Genomic DNA, 16,140 nt, shown 5'->3' on the forward strand with positions numbered 1-16,140 from the left:
TGCCTATTGTCTTTTGGTTGCCTGCAGGACTATTATGTCTCACTGGATCACATCGGCACTGCCCAATCTTCGGGCGGTTAAAAAAGCTATGACATCACTCTTTTAATTGGAGAGATTGGACGCCATTACACTGAACTTTCGTTCTACTTCACGCTTCTGCAGTCCCACGATGCTCTTTGACGTCCATGACTCTCTTTTACCTAAAATCAGTATCATCACAGTCATAACTAGACCAATTTATGAGATCACTAGTTAATCATATTCAAACGTTGCTTCACTCCTGAAAGTATTAAAGTGTAAGGTACAGCCTTTATAGGCACTACATTGTTGTACTACTGTCATGATGGTAAACAGTCAAAGGTGGTAAATTAATTAATATATTGTTTGGTTTACGCAACAGTTATAACGTCTACAAACTATGGGAAAGATTTATTGCATTTTTATGGCATAAAAAAATGTTTTAACTAGTAATGGTGGTGATCTGTGGTTTTCAGCGGTACTGTGACATTGCGACTGACAGATCGGGCACGTTTGATACATTTTTGGGACCATTAACATGTATACAGCAATCAGAGCTAAAAATATGCACTAATTACTGTGTAAATATCACTGGTAGGGAAGGGATTAACACTAGGGGGTGATCAAGGGGTTAAATGTGTGTTCCCGAGATGTGTTCTAACTGTATGTGGATGGGACTAGGGATGATCCGAACACCCCCCGAAAGTTTGCACAAACTTTGGAACCCCGTTAAAATCTATGGGATACGAACATTCGAAATCTTAAAGTGAAAAAAAAGTGAAATATTCCTTTAAATATCATACCTGGGGGTGTCTATAGTATGCCTGTAAAGTGGTGCGTGTTTCCCGTGCTTAGAACAGTTCTTGCACGAAATGAAATTTTTAAAGGAATAGTATATAATCTGCAGAAATTTGGGCCTTAGGTGTTGGTGTTGCCACAACACTATAAGCCCTCACAGTTACTCTTGGTGGGAGCTGGAACGCCCTGCTATGACATTATATCAAGAATTGTAATTACATGCCATTGTTGAACAGTGATAGAAAAATTGGGCCTTTGGTGGGGGTGGGGGTGGTGGTGTTGCCACAATACTGTAAGCCCTCACAGTTACTCTTGGTGGGTGCAGGAATGGGCCCTGCTGTGAAATATTAGATCAAGAATTGTAATTACACACCCCTGCTAAACAGGGGCAGAAAAATTGGGCCTTAGACACTGGTGGTAGTGCCCAGAACTAAAAATGTCCTACAAGCATGATCATTGAGGAGGGAGAGGATATTCACTCAGCATAACAGGATAGTCACCCAGCATCAGCTTAGGCAGTTCTGAAGGGATCTGACATTTAAAAAAAATGATTTGGTTACATCAGCATCATATGCTTGGTAGCTGGTGGTGATCCAAGACTGAATCATTTTTATGAAAGTCAGACGATCAACCGAGTTGGTGGACAGGCGCACCCTGTTATCGGTTACAAAGCCAACAGCAGCACTGAATGTGCATTCCGAACTAACACTATATGCAGGACAGGCCAGTAGCTCAATTGCATACTGTGCAAGCTCTGGCCAGTGATCCATCCTCAAGACCCAGTAACCCAGAGGATATTCGGTGGGAAAGAAGGTGTCCAAGTCTGATCTTGCCCCTAGGTATTCCTGCACCATGTAAACCAGACGCTGGCAATTGTTGCTGGAACCTATCATACCTTGGGGCTGTGGACTAAAAAATTGTCTGAACGCATTGGTCAGACGGCCACCTTCTCCACCACTCCTTTTGCGACTGACTGAAGCCTCAGCAACACGTTATCCAGGACCAGGAATTTGTAACCTCTCAGTCTAAGTTGCACAGACCTTTCTGCAAGGCCTCCCAAAGATGTTTCAACCTCTGCTCCCTCTGCAATAGCAAGATTAGGTCCGCAACCTTACCCTTGTAATGTGGATAAAGGAGGGTTACCAGCCAGTAATGATCCATCTCCTTGAGCCGACGAATACGAGGATCCTTCTGCAGGCTTTTCACGATCAGGGAGGCCATGCAGCGTAAGTTAGCTGAGGCATTCGGTCCGGAGTCCTCTGGGTCACTAAGGACAACATGATCCGCAGCCACCTCCTCCCAGCCATGTACACGTCCATGGATTTCTTGGGACCGTAAATGTTCCCTTAAAGACTGCTGCTGATGCTGAGTGCTAGGCTCCACCTCCATAATGACACAATCCTCCTCCTCCTCGTCCTCTTCATGTGTGATCGGCGGGCCAGCAGGAACACTGTCTGGATGAAGGGGGCCTTGAGAGGTAAGGAAGTTCTCCTCTTCCTGCCTCTGTTCTGCCTCAAGTGCTCTGTCCATTATTCCATGCAGCATGTGCTCCAACAGGTGGACAAGAGGGACAGTGTCACTGATGCATGCACTGTCACTGCTCACCATCCTCGTGGCCTCCTCAAATGGTGACAGGACAGTGCATGCATCCCTGATCATGGCCCACTGGCATGGTGAAAAACAAACAAGCTCCCCTGACCCTGTCCTGGTGTCGTATTCGCACAGGTATGTCATTGATGGTCCTCTGCTGCATGTGCAACTACTGCAGCATGGCAAACGTTGAGTTCTGGTGGGCATGTCACAGATAAAGCAGTTCTTGGGCAGGTTAAATTCCTTTTGGAGGTCAGCCAGCCGAGCACTGGCATTATATGACAGGCGGAAATGCATACAGACTTTCCTGGCCTGCCTCAGGACATCCTGTAAGCCCGGGTACCTGCCCAAGAACCACTGCACCACCAAGTTAAGGATGTGAGCCAAACAGGGCACATGGGTCAGTTGTCCCTGTCGGAGGACAGAGAGGAGGTTGGTGCCATTGTCGCAAACCACCATTCCTGGCTTAAACTGGTGTGGTATCAACCACCTATCAGCCTGCCCCTGCAGAGCTGACAAAATCTCTGCCCCAGTGTGGTTCCTGTCCCCCAAGCACACCAGCGTAAGCACCGCATGGCATCTTTTTGCCTGCGTACTTGCATAGCCCCTTCAATGCCTATGCAGCACCGCTGGTTCTGAGGACAAAGCACAGGAAGAGGCCATGGAGGAAGAAGAAGAGGGGGGTTGGAGGAGAGAGGTGTGTCACAATCACCAGTAGTAGCATTTTGGAGGCATGGTGGAGGAACAACCTCCAACACTACTGCAACTTGTCCTGCATCCTTCCCAGTTGTCAGCTGCCAATGCGCCATGAAAGATATGTAACGTCCCTGTCCATGCTTGCTGGACCATGAGTCAATGGTAATATCCACCATACCACTGACCGCCATGTCCATCAAGGCCAAGATATTGGCTTCCACATGCCGGTAGAGAGCCTGAATCACCTTCCATGAGAAAAAGTGACGTTTGGGAACCTGCCACTGAGGAACCGCACATTCCACAAACTCACAGAATGGGGCAAAGTCTACCAACTGAAAAGAAAGCAGTTGAAGTGCTACCAATTTATCCAAGCTAGCATTCAACCGCTGGGCATGTGGATGACTGGGAGTGGACTTCTTTCGGCGGTGCAGCAGCTGGGGCAGGGAAATTTGCCTGGTACAATCTGACATCGGTGTACTTGGCTGTGACACACCTAATTTTACATTCATTCTTCTCAGTACAGGTTTTAGGGAAATACTGAAGGTATAGTGGGGATGGAGATCCCAGCTGATGAGGAGCAAGGAGAGGTCCGCTTTGTTCTTTGGTGTGGGTCTTTTAGGTATGCTTGCCAACAAACTGCATGGCAGGTCAACATATGCCTGGTCAAGCATGTGGTGCCCAAGCAGCTGATGTTTTGGCCACGCAAGATACGCTTGAGACATATGTAGCAAATAGCAGCGGTGCAATCTGATGTACTCATCTCAAAAAATGCCCACACCAAAGAACTTTTGGAATAACACGCACAGACAGCAGCGCCCTGCACATGCAGAGCTCTGTGGTGTGATACAGTCGTTGTGCTGCCCTTAAGCTGGCCTCTGGAGGGCATCCTGTTGGAGATGTGCCTCCTCCTCCTCCTCTCTCCTATCAGGCACCCATGTGGAGTCGGTGACCTCATCATCCCCTCTCTCCTCCCCACTGGAGCAAACCTGGCAGTATGTTGCAGCTGGGGGAACAGGACTGCCAGATTGCTGTCCTTCTTGGGCAACCCCTCTCTCTGGGCTCACGTTACTGCCTTCCTCTAGCTGGGTACCATCATCAGAGCCTTCAAAACGCTGGGCATCCTCCTGGAGCACGTACCCAACACGTACCCAAACAGTTCGGGGAACTCCTCAGGAGGACATGGTTTGGCTAGGGCAGGAATTATTAATGGCATTGAGCCGAGGGAAGAGGCCGCGTTGGCTGCTGCTTTGCCAGATAAAGTACCCTGAGCCTGGGTGAGAGAGGATGAGGAGGATGAGGATGGCGAGGATGGCTTGGTCATCCACTCTACCAAGTTTTCGGCATATTGTGGCTCAACACCACCAGCTGCCGAAAAAAGGAAAAGCGTGTCCCTGATGATGAGGATGCACCATGTCCACGACCAGCACTGTTGCCTCTAGACACAGAGCCTGCTTGCCCTATTTTATTGGCTCGTGACTGTCTGCCTCTCCTTGTTGGCCTTCCAGACATACTAATGGCCTGCAGGAAGATGTAGCTGCACAAAGCTGAGATGTATATATATATATACTGATTATACTGCAGCTAGCAGAATCAACTGCCTGCCTTTAGTATTATTAGTATGAGAACACCAGCAATTGTCTTCAGTTAGCTTTAGATGCACACTGTACACTAACTGAAAATTTTGCAGCTCCCTGCCTGTGGTATTAGTATAAGAACACCAGCAATTGTATTCAGGTAAATATTTAGGTGCACATTGTGCAAAGGACACTAAAATAAAATACTGCAGCTCCCTGCCTGTATTTGTACGAGAACACCCGCATTTGTATTCAGGTAAGCTTTAGGCGCACACTGTGCAAAGAACACTAAAACAAAATACTGCAGCTCCCTGCCTGTATTTGTATGAGAACACTGGCAATTGTATTCAGGAAAGCTTTAGGTGCACACTGTGCAAAGGACACTAAAACAAAATACTGCAGCTCCCTGCCTGTATTTGTATGAGAACACTGACAATTGAATTCAGGTAAGCTTTAGGTGCACACTGTGCAAAGGACACTAAAACAAAATACTGCAGCTCCCTGCCTGTATTTGTATGAAAACACCGGAAATTGTATCCAGGTAAGCTTTAGGTGCACACTGTGCAAAGGACACTAAAACAAAATACTGCAGCTTCCTGCCTGTATTTGTATGAGAACACCAGCTATTGTATTCAGGTAAGATTTAGGTGCATGCTGTGCAAAGGACATTAAATCAAAATACTGCAGCTAGTGATGGATGAACTTCCGACTGGACGTTTCGCGAACGCGGACCGCGAACGTGGCCGATAGTTCGCAAACCGGAACGTTCGCGGCGGGCCCCATTGACTTCGATAGGAGGCGAACTTTGCAAACCTACAGGTCAAATTTGCAGCCACAAAATAATTAATAGCTGTGCAAACATAGTTCCACCACATGGCCAATGACATAACACATGTATGAGGTGAATCTGGGATCGACAACTACAAGCATTCTTTTTTTATATGGGAAATTGTTGTGACAATTCAGGACTGTGGAGCGCATGAAGGCAATGGAGGAGAGGGAAGGTCCGGGACCAGGGTAGGCAAAGAAGAGGGTGCAGGAGATGATCACCAGCAGTGTGACATACAGCAATGACACCTAAACCGTGATAGAGTCATCTGACACCAGCACCGTGATAGAGAGCACTGACATCAGCAGCGTGACATACAGCAATGACACCTGCACCGTGATAGAGTGATCTGACAACAGCACCGTGATAGAGAGCACTGACATCATCAGTGTGACATACAGCAATGACACCTGCACCGTGATAGAGTGATCTGACAACAGCACCGTGATAGAGAGCACTGACATCAGCAGAGTGACATAAAGCACTAACACCAGCACCGTGATATACAGCACTGACAGCAGCACCGTGATAGAGAGCACTGACATCAGCAGCGTGACATAAAGCACTGACACCTGCACCGTAAGCAGCCCCAGGAGGAAGTCAGCATAGCACAGGGATGGTGGGAGCCCCTCATAATGAGCATAGCACAGGGATGGTGGGAGCCCCTCATAATGAGCATAGCACAGGGATGGTGGGAGCCCCTCATAATGAGCATAGCACAGGGATGGTGGGAGCCCCTCATAATATGCACAGCAGAGGTACAGCCCTAGGAGGAAGTCAGCACAGCACAGGGATGGTGGGAGCCCCTCATAATAAGCAGCCCCAGGAGGATGTCAGCATAGCACAGGGATGGTGGGAGCCCCTCATAATAAGCAGCCCCAGGAGGAAGTCAGCACAGCACAGGGATGGTGGGAGCCCCTCATAATGAGCATAGCACAGGGATGGCAGGAGCCCCTCATAATGAGCATAGCACAGGGATGGTGGGAGCCCCTCATAATATGCACAGCAGAGGTACAGCCCCAGGAGGAAGTCAGCACAGCACAGGGATGGTGGGAGCCCCTCATAATAAGCAGCCCCAGGAGGAAATCAGCACAGCACAGGGATGGTGGCAGCCCCAGTAGAAATATGACACCGCTCAACCTCTTCAAAGAGGAGGGTACGGGCATATAGTACGGTGTGCTTTTTTTGGCGGCTCTTAAAGGGGAACCCGTATGGGGTTTCACGCAGTAGTGCCATTGTTCCTGCAGTAAATCTACTTGAGACGGTTGGGAACCAGTTCAGAGACAGTGTTCTTTTTGGAATCCAAAAATTATTATTTTTTTGCCATTTTCAACAAGGGGTGGTAAAAAGAGAATTATGCCATTTAAAAAAAAAATCAAACTTAGGTGGATACAGCATCAATGTGATCCTGCATCTGCCCCCTGCCATTGCCAAGGCTGAGAACTGAGTGATTAAACTCCTCTGATTGCTCAGTTATCCCCGCCGCTCTGAGCAGAGAGCTGGTGACTGTCAGTCACCACTGTCTGCTCTGCCCCTCCAGTGCTCACTTGAGTGCTGAGCTGTGGAGGGGACAGGAGTGGTTGGTTCAGGCTCTTTTTGAGAGGCAGAGCCAGCCCTGTGACATCAGCTGACAGCAGGCTTCAGCCGACTGTTGGCTGAAAGCTGGTCACAGGAGTGCAGAAGGACCCTCCTATCATCAGCGAGCTTTAGCTGAACTTCTCCTTTAAAGGTTGTTTTGTAGGCAGATGGTATGTTAAAGGTTCAAGGGTAGTTGTGTTTTAATCTCTGGGCTGGCAAAAAAAACTAAAAATGTACTGCAACTAGGCAATTCTGAACAGTTTTTTTTTTTTTTTAATACAAATGGTAACATAGAGAATTACAAAACACATCCTACCAACACCCGTAGTTTTAACTTAACATTTATACCTTATAACCACCCCACACCAGCCCCTCTCGCACTTAAGGATCAGTGAAAGACTTTTATTTTTTAGTATCAATAGTTTTTTATTGAATATCACAAGCTTGTACAATATCCCAATCTTATACAAAAGTCAAGTATTTATACAGCCAATTCCTGAAATTGACAATCAATTCTTGAGACTGACATTGCACCCTGCATGGTATTAGAACAAGTGATATCAATTAGCACAAGTACAGTGAAAAAGAAAAAGAAGGGAAAAGTAAAGTAAAATAAAATAACTGGATGCCATAACTAGATATAGACACGTAAAGTTCATATATGCATGCTCTAACACAGGATAACAGCAAAACCTTCACTTCAAGGATTATAGCAGAATACTTTCTCGCAATTGTATTCGATATCACTTATAGTGAGCAGAACTATACCAATCTATCCAGGGCTGCCATAAAGCTTGTTTGGATGCTAAATTGCCTTGGGAAGCAGCGAACATTAGTTCATAGTTTATGTGTAAATCCACCTCTCTTATGATCTCTCTTAGCTTAGGTATTCCTTCCGTTCTCCATCGTTTTACAATCGCTAATCTAGTGCTCACTAATATATGAAAAACCACCAGCCTTTAACGTATTGGGAATCTATCTATCCCCAGTGACAAAACTGCCAATCCCGGGTCATTACTCGTATGAGAGCCGGGTATTCTGTCGATCAAGTTGAAGACTTGGCGCCAGAGATTGTCCAACTTTGGGCATGCCCAAAGTATATGTCCCAGTGACCCCCTATGTCCGCAGAGTCTCCAGCATAGTGGAGACGTATGGGGTGAAAGCCCGCCAATCTCACCAGAGTTAAATACCACATGAGGAGGATCTTAGAAGAAAGTTCCCACAAATTCACGGATTTAGTCGATATGTAAACTACCTTTATGGATTCCCTCCACTGCTCCAGAGAATAGGAAACTCCCAACTCGAGTTCCCAAGATCTCATAGACGGAGACCCCCGAAACTCGGACTTGTGATTTAAGAGGTTATAAAACAGTGATATACCTTTAATTGTTGTATTGTTATTTTGATAGTCCAGATATACTCTGACCGGAAGGGGTATCTGGGTTGTAGGGATTGTATTAAGTAGGTGTGTGATCTGATTGTATGTATATTGGCCCTAGTTTCCAGCCAAAATTCCAACTGTAGTGACCTAAATGTTTTAATGGATGGGCCTATCATAATATCCTGCACTGAAGAGATTCCCTTCACCAGCCACTTTTTGATGGATATATGAGGAATGAGAAGCCGCAGGCTCGATACGGTCAAAGGGATTGACTTGGTGGGCTGGTCCGGGCGAACACAACCTAGAAGTGTCTTCCAAGCTGCCATCGTGCCCCTCATAGGGGGAGACAAAATACCGACCACCCGCGGGTTGAATGAACAAGTCAGCAATAAATCTCCAGCATTATGCTGAATACATTGGGCTCTTTCCAGCTCCAACCACCTAGGCCCCTGACCCAGCACAAACCATTGTCTTGCCTGGGCCAGGATAGCGGCCAGGTAGTAGTCCTTTAAAAGAACATGACCCACCCCTCCTGCTCTTTTCGTCTGTATCAGCTTCTTGAAAGCGCACCTGGCTTTCTTTCCCTGCCATAAGAAATTATTAATCATGGATTGTGCCTTAGAGAAAAAAACATTCGGGATTCTAATAGGAAGGGTCCTAAATAGATAGAGGAATTGAGGTAAAACCATCATCTTAAAAGCAGCTAATCTTCCTGTCCACGACATTTCTGTTTTGGAAATAGACAGCAGTTTGGATTCCAGTCCCTCCAGGAATGGTAAATAATTTTCGTTAAACAATTTACCTGTTTTATCAGATAATACTATGCCCAAGTATTTGATACCTTCGGAACTCCAAGTATAAGGGAAGATGCTTTGCAGCTTGGATTGCGTTCCACCATCTATCCCTAATCCCAATATCTGGGATTTTCCTTCATTTACCTTGTAGTATGAAACCCGATTGAACAATGAGAGGGATTCATGTGCCTCAGCCAGGGAAGTCTCCACGTTGGTCAGCATCAAAATCACATCATCAGCAAATAGGCTAATACTATGGCTCCCCTTCCCCATCCCGAATCCTGTTATTCGTGGATGAGATCTAATGTGGATGGCCAGGGGTTCCATCAATAGGTTAAATATCAAGGGTGATAGAGGACACCCCTGCCGCGTCCCATTCGAGATAAGGAACGGGGAGGACATAACCCCTGACAAATATACTCTGGCCGAGGGTTTGGAATATAACGCCATAATTGCTGACTCAATGCCCCCCTCAAACCCAAAGGCCCTCAGCAACTCTCTTTGGCCAGTGAATACGGTCAAAGGCCTTCTCTGCATCCAATGTTAAGAGCAGAGAAGGCCTCCCTTGCGCTTCAGCTAAATGAATTATATTAACTAATCTCCGGGTCGCATTTGAGGCTTGTCTATTCTTAGTAAAACCTGTCTGATCAGGATGAATGATCGTATGAAGGATATCCACTATACGAGCTGCTATTAATTTGGCATATAATTTTAAATCGCTATTTAGCAGAGAGATTGGCCTAAAGTTGGGCGGAGAGACTGGATCTTTCCCCGGCTTAGGCAGAGTTATGATCAAAGCTTCTAACATCTCCGGCGGGAAAGAGGCAGAGGCAGCAGCTTTGTTAAAAATCGTAGTAAGGTGCGGGGTGAGAGTGTTTTTAAACAATTTGTAGTATCCGCCACTAAAACCGTCCGGTCCTGGGGATTTATTAGATGGTAATGAATCTATTGATTTCTGGACTTCAACAGCAGTGAATGGAGCATTTAGAGAGTCCAGTTGTTCCTAAGTCAGTCGCGGAATTGGCAGTCGGGAGAGGAAGTCAACAATTTGTTTTCCCGTTTTGGTTGGTGAGTCATGGGGTCGTCTTTAACCACTTTCAGACCGGACCAATTTGCTGGTCAAAGACCAGACCACTTTTTGCGATTCGGTACTGCGTCGCTTTAACTGACAATTGCGTGGTCGTGCGACATGGCTCCCAAACAAAATTGATGTCCTTTTTTTCCCACAAATAGAGCTTTCTTTTGGTGGTATTTGATCACCCCTGCGGTTTTTATTTTTTGCGCTATAAACAAAAATAGAGCGACAATTTTGAAAAAAACGCATTATTTTTTACTTTTTGTTATAATATATATCCCCCAAAAATATATATAAAAAAAAATTTTCCCTCAGTTTAGGCCGATACGTATTCTTCTACATATTTTTGGTAAAAAAAATCGCAATAAGCGATTATTGATTGGTTTGCGCAAAAGTTATAGCGTTTACAAAATAGGGATAGTTTTATAGCATTTTTATTATTATTTTTTTACTAGTAATGGCGGCGATCAGCGATTTTTATTGTGACTGCGACATTGTGGGGGACCCATCGGACATTTTTGACACATTTTTGGGACCATTGTCATTTATACAGTAATCACTGCTATACAAATGCAGTGATTCCTGTGTAAATTACACTGGCAGTGAAGGGGTTAACCAGTGGGTGGCAGTGTAGGGGTTAAGTGTTCCTAGGGGTGTGATACTAACTGTGGGGGGGTTGGGCTTTCATTTAGTGAACACTGATCTCTGCTCCAATCACATGGAGCAGAGATCAGCGTCACTAGTTGCTAGGCAGAATGAAGAAATGCTGTTTACAACGGCATTTCTTCATTTGGCCGCTCCGTGAGACGATCGCAGGGATGCCCGCGGCGATCGAGTCCACGGGTCCCGCAACCGGACTCACAGGGGGTCCCGACCAGCGTGGGAGCGCGCCACCGGCGGCGTGCTCCCGATGGCAGGGCGGCAAATTTAAAGGGACGTACATGTATGCCCATTTGCCTGCCCGTGCCATTCTGTTGACGTACATCGTCGTACGCTGGTCGGCAAGTGGTTAAGGTTATAAAGCGAGCTATAATAGGAGCTAAAAGCGTCAGCGATTTTCTTAGGGTGAGTTTCCTTCAGTTTGGTGACAGGATGAATGATATAAGGTATTTTGGCTTCATATCTATGGCCTTTGATTTTGTGGGCTAGGAGCTTACCTGCCTTATTGTCACAAGCATAAAACATCATGTTTCTCCGTTTGCTATATTTCTCGAAATTTTCAAGTAGCAGTAAGCGCAGGTCATGTCTATACTGGGCAATTTTTTGGGATATAAGGTCTGTCGGATTAGACTTGTTGATCAGCTCTAACTCCTCAATAGCCGTCACCAAGTCTGTAAATTTACTCTGCCTCTGCCTCTTTAACCTCGCCCCCATTTGAATGCAAATACCTCTCATAAACGCCTTATGCGCATTCCACAACACAAATGGGTCTGTAACAGATTCAATATTATCATTGAAAAATTCGGTTAGTCGTTCCTGAAAAAACTTTCTGCACTCCCCCCTCTGCAGCACATAGGTGTTGATTCTCCATAGCGGCCTCGCATCAACAGCTGCCGAGCCCACCATGGAGAGCACCACCGGTGCGTGATGAGACCATGTGATCGGCTTAATGGACACAGAAGATGTCCACAGCAGAGTCTGCTGATCTACCAAAAACAGATGTATCCTAGTATAAACCTGGTGCGGAGGTGAAAAATAAGTAAAGTCCCTCTCGTTGGTGTGCAAACATCTCCATGTATCGTAGAGGCCGTGCTGGTGAATAGTGGGTTGCAGAGCTGAGGGTAGTCTAGTGGACCGTGACGCAGAGTCCAAGGTTGGATCCGGAGTTAAATTAAAATCCCCACACATTATCAGCAACCCCTTTTGGATTTTCCGCACTCTCCGCATCAGGCCATTAAAAAATCTCACCTGGTGAGTGTTGGGGGAGTACACGTTCACAATTGTGTAGGTAGTCAATTTCAAATCACAGATCAATATTAAGAATCTGCCATGGGGATCACTAATAGGCTCGTGTAGGTGAAAGGCCACAGAGTCTTTTATGGCTGTTAGAACACCTTTTCTCTTTGTATCCGCATTGGCTGTGAATATGTGTGGGAAACTTTTGTGCGAGCACTTGGGTGCTTTGGCAGTCATAAAGTGGGTCTCCTGGACGCAAACAATGTCACATTTGTGTAATTCCGCTTCTTTCCAGAGCGAGTGTCTCTTCATGGGGTGGTTAAGCCCCTTAGTGTTAATAGACAAGATGTTCAGAGCCATAGAAAGAATATGGGTAGTCAGTGCAGGGGAGCGTGCTGTCCAGCCCCTCCAAAGAGGTCCCCCCTCGTCCACAGGGGTCCCCCAACATCTCCGAGGTTACCCCATAGACTGTGTGCAGAGTAGTACTCACTGTTGCATAGAAGAAACCTCCGGTCATGGCTCCGTGTAGGCTCACCGACTCTCGCTGCGGGACAAATTGAGGGATCCGCAGTCTCTCCCAACCATCATATGTTAGGCGGTCTGCAATTTTCACATGTTTCAGCATCCGAACAAAAAAAAGAAGATGAAAAAGAAGGAAGTAAAACATAACATCAGGTAATAGACGTTGCAGTAGCATCCACTCTCTTCACTCTAGAGCGTCAACTAACAAAACAGTGGGCAGCGGGCGCTGCAAAATTAACTGGGGGGAAAGTTCAGCCTGAGGCTCCCTAAGAACAGTGACAATGGGATCTCAGATTTAGAAAAGTACATTAGTCCCACCTTATGAGTGCGACTTGGCGTTCTGTGCTCTAACAGTTTTCCACTCATGGTCTATCAGCTTTGGGGCATTAGACAACGCTGCGCTCATTTCCAACTCCGAGAGTATACCCCACTCCCGTAGCAGTGTAATGCCTTTGTCCAAGGAGGTGATTATGTATGTATGGTTGTCCTTAGTTACAGACAGTTTGGTGGGGTATCCCCACTTGTAAACAATTTTATGGTTCCTCAGAGCTTTGGTAATAGTATTCAGGTTTCTCCTTTTCTGGAGAGTGTATTATGAAAGATCCGTGAAGAACTGCAAGTGTTGAAGTTGTGGCGGGATGCGTTCTTTTTGTCGCATGGCTGCCATAAGGTCCTCTTTCACATGGAAAAAGTGTAGCCGGAGCAATACATCCCTCGGGACCTGATCAGACAGATGAGTTGGCTTGGGGAGACGATGAATCCTGTGAATCGTCACATCAAGGTCTGACAGTGCTGGGAGAATTTGCTTAAACACCGTCACCACGTGTGCATTTAGGTCGGCCTGTAAGACAGTTTCGGGGATCCCCCTGATTTTAATATTGTTTCTTCGTGATCTGTCTTCCAGGTCCGCCAGTTTCTCTTTGAGCCTCTCCACCTCCCCTTTTTTCTCCTCATTAGCGTCAACTAGGTCATTTATAGTCCCAGCATATTCCCTTATCTCTGTTTCTATATGGTCCACTTTATCTCCTATGGCATTAAGATCCTTATTGAAGCTATGCATACAAGCAGCCAAATCCGACTGGATGGTGCTGCGAAGTGATAATAACATGTCTTTCAAAACAGTGTCTAAAACCAGATGATTTTGAGTGGGATACGACTCGATGGGCTCAGGTAGCTCCCGGGTGTCATCTCCTGAATCTGTGGACGGGCTGCCCATCCCGCTCAATCTGCCGCCATCCAGCCTGGGTTTCGACTTGGCTGGGCTGCTAGTGGATGGGGAGAGGGGGGTAGGAGTGGCGGCCGGTAGTGGAGGCTGTTTTGTTCTGCAGTTTACCTGGCTCAGCGCCCCTCGTGCGCGGTGAGGCTCCCTGCGGTGAGTAGGCCCGGGCACCATCTTGGGACTCCCTGTCAGGTATCCTGGAGTAAATGTCCGTGAGTCGCTGCGGTTTCTCCGCTCCACGGCGCTTACCAGGCATGGTCACGGGGGGATGAGGAGGCTTTCCGCAGCAAAATGTTGCTGTTAGAGGGCACGGATGGTGCTGCTTTCCGCCGCTTGGGTCCCCTGTCACCGGAGCTCCGGGATTATGCGTCCATCTGGAACTCGCATCAGGCCACGCCCCCCCCCCAAAAACTTTTATTTTTGCTTGTATCAACCAATTTCCCTGTTTTTCTATTCACAGATTTCCTCCACATACCTCCATGTCTGTTTAAAATATCTCCAGCTTTCCCACTTATCTTTTCGATGCTCCCTTTCTTCCTCCCCACTATACTTTAAATTTTCCAGATTGTTAGTTTCCTATATACTGGTTATCCAATCCTGGATTTTGGGGCTTTCTCTTTCCTGTAATTTTTTGAGAATAAGACTTTTCGCCGTATTTATCATATGGGGGATTATTGATGTTGTGTATTGTCTTACTGAACCTTCCATGCCGTGGAACAAACATACCCACGGGTCTTCAGGTATTGTTTTTTGAGTTATTACCTTCATTATTTCCAACACCTCTTTCCAGAACTTTTTAATTATAGGGCATCGTTCCTATGTCCTTACAACCTCACCAACATTCCGGGGATTTCCCTGGTTGAAATTTACTTAATTTGTCTGGGGTTTTGCGTACCACCTTGTTAGGCATTTATAATTCATCTCTGCCATCTTTATATCAATGGGGGAGCTATGTGTACGTTTCAATATCTTTTCGATAATGTATTTCTTCCCACGTGGCCCCAAAATTTTAACCTGCCTCTCTCTCATCTAGCAGTCTGTGCCTGTGTACTGAGTTTTATATGGGGCAGTGCCATGCACTACTTTCCTACTGAATGCTGCTGCGGGCGGCTGCAGGTGTTTCCTGGGCCAGAAAGAAGATGAAAAATGGCAGATATTTTTATATATATTTCAGCATTAGTTGCTCCCATTTCACAGAGCAGGTAAGCATAACATGTTTATTATATTTGTACTCGGAGTCAATCTGTGGATAGTAAAGGAAAGGAACAAAGAGCAACAGAGAACATAGACCTGAAGTGTGCCGGGGTCACGTGGTCAGTATGCCTAAAAGGGGGCATACCCAAGTATGAAATGAAATGAATGAAATAAAAAGGAAACAGGAATGGGTGGGTGGGACACGAGAGCAAGCGACCATGAGGGGAGGAGTCAAAGGAGGGCAGGCTTTATGCAGCCTGACTCCTCCTACAAACACAGGCTGACCTGTAGTCAGCCTTACACTTTTACTCGGAGTCAATCTGTGGATAGTAAAGGAAAGGAAGAAAGAGCAACAGAGAACATAGACCTGAAGCGTGCTAGGGTCATGTGGTCAGTATGCCTAAAAGGGGGCAAAAATAACACAATAGGATGAAAGCTACCGATCAGATTAATTACCCACTGAATTAACGCATTACTGCCAAATGCTTGTGGTATCTCAAAGTGGCACTGGGACATGCCAGGAGAAAACAAGACGATCTCTACCTACCCAACTACCATATAATAAGTTTTGGGACCCCCTAGCACAAGTCGCAGAAGCTACTCCTATCCTGAAAGAAATAGCCAAAATATGCTTAAGGGTCCAGACCCTGTTTGGCCAAACAAGGGGGCGGCAATGAAGTATGCATTCAGCTGCAGAGAGGGGAGTGTCAGGAAAAGCAACAGAGGACCATCCCAGGGTTTGACAAATGTAGTACTGATGAGCTGGTTAAAACCAACACCGGGCACCATGCCATGCTAGGCTCCAAGAACCTGGTAACAGTGCCGACCCCCTATTGCTGCATCTTGCGAGCATGCAGATGTAACAGAAAAGGCCCGGGGGGCCAAACTAGTTGATAGGCCAGAAATAAGTGAGACCCTGGGCCAGAAGCACACCTCCCCTGCTTCGGGAACAGCGAAAAACCAGCTATAGACCTGC

Source organism: Lithobates pipiens, unplaced genomic scaffold, assembly GCF_037356315.1.
Source record: "Lithobates pipiens isolate NorthernLeopardFrog02 unplaced genomic scaffold, aLitPip1_a1.2 Scaffold_10, whole genome shotgun sequence".
Classification (NCBI taxonomy): Eukaryota; Metazoa; Chordata; class Amphibia; order Anura; family Ranidae; genus Lithobates; species Lithobates pipiens.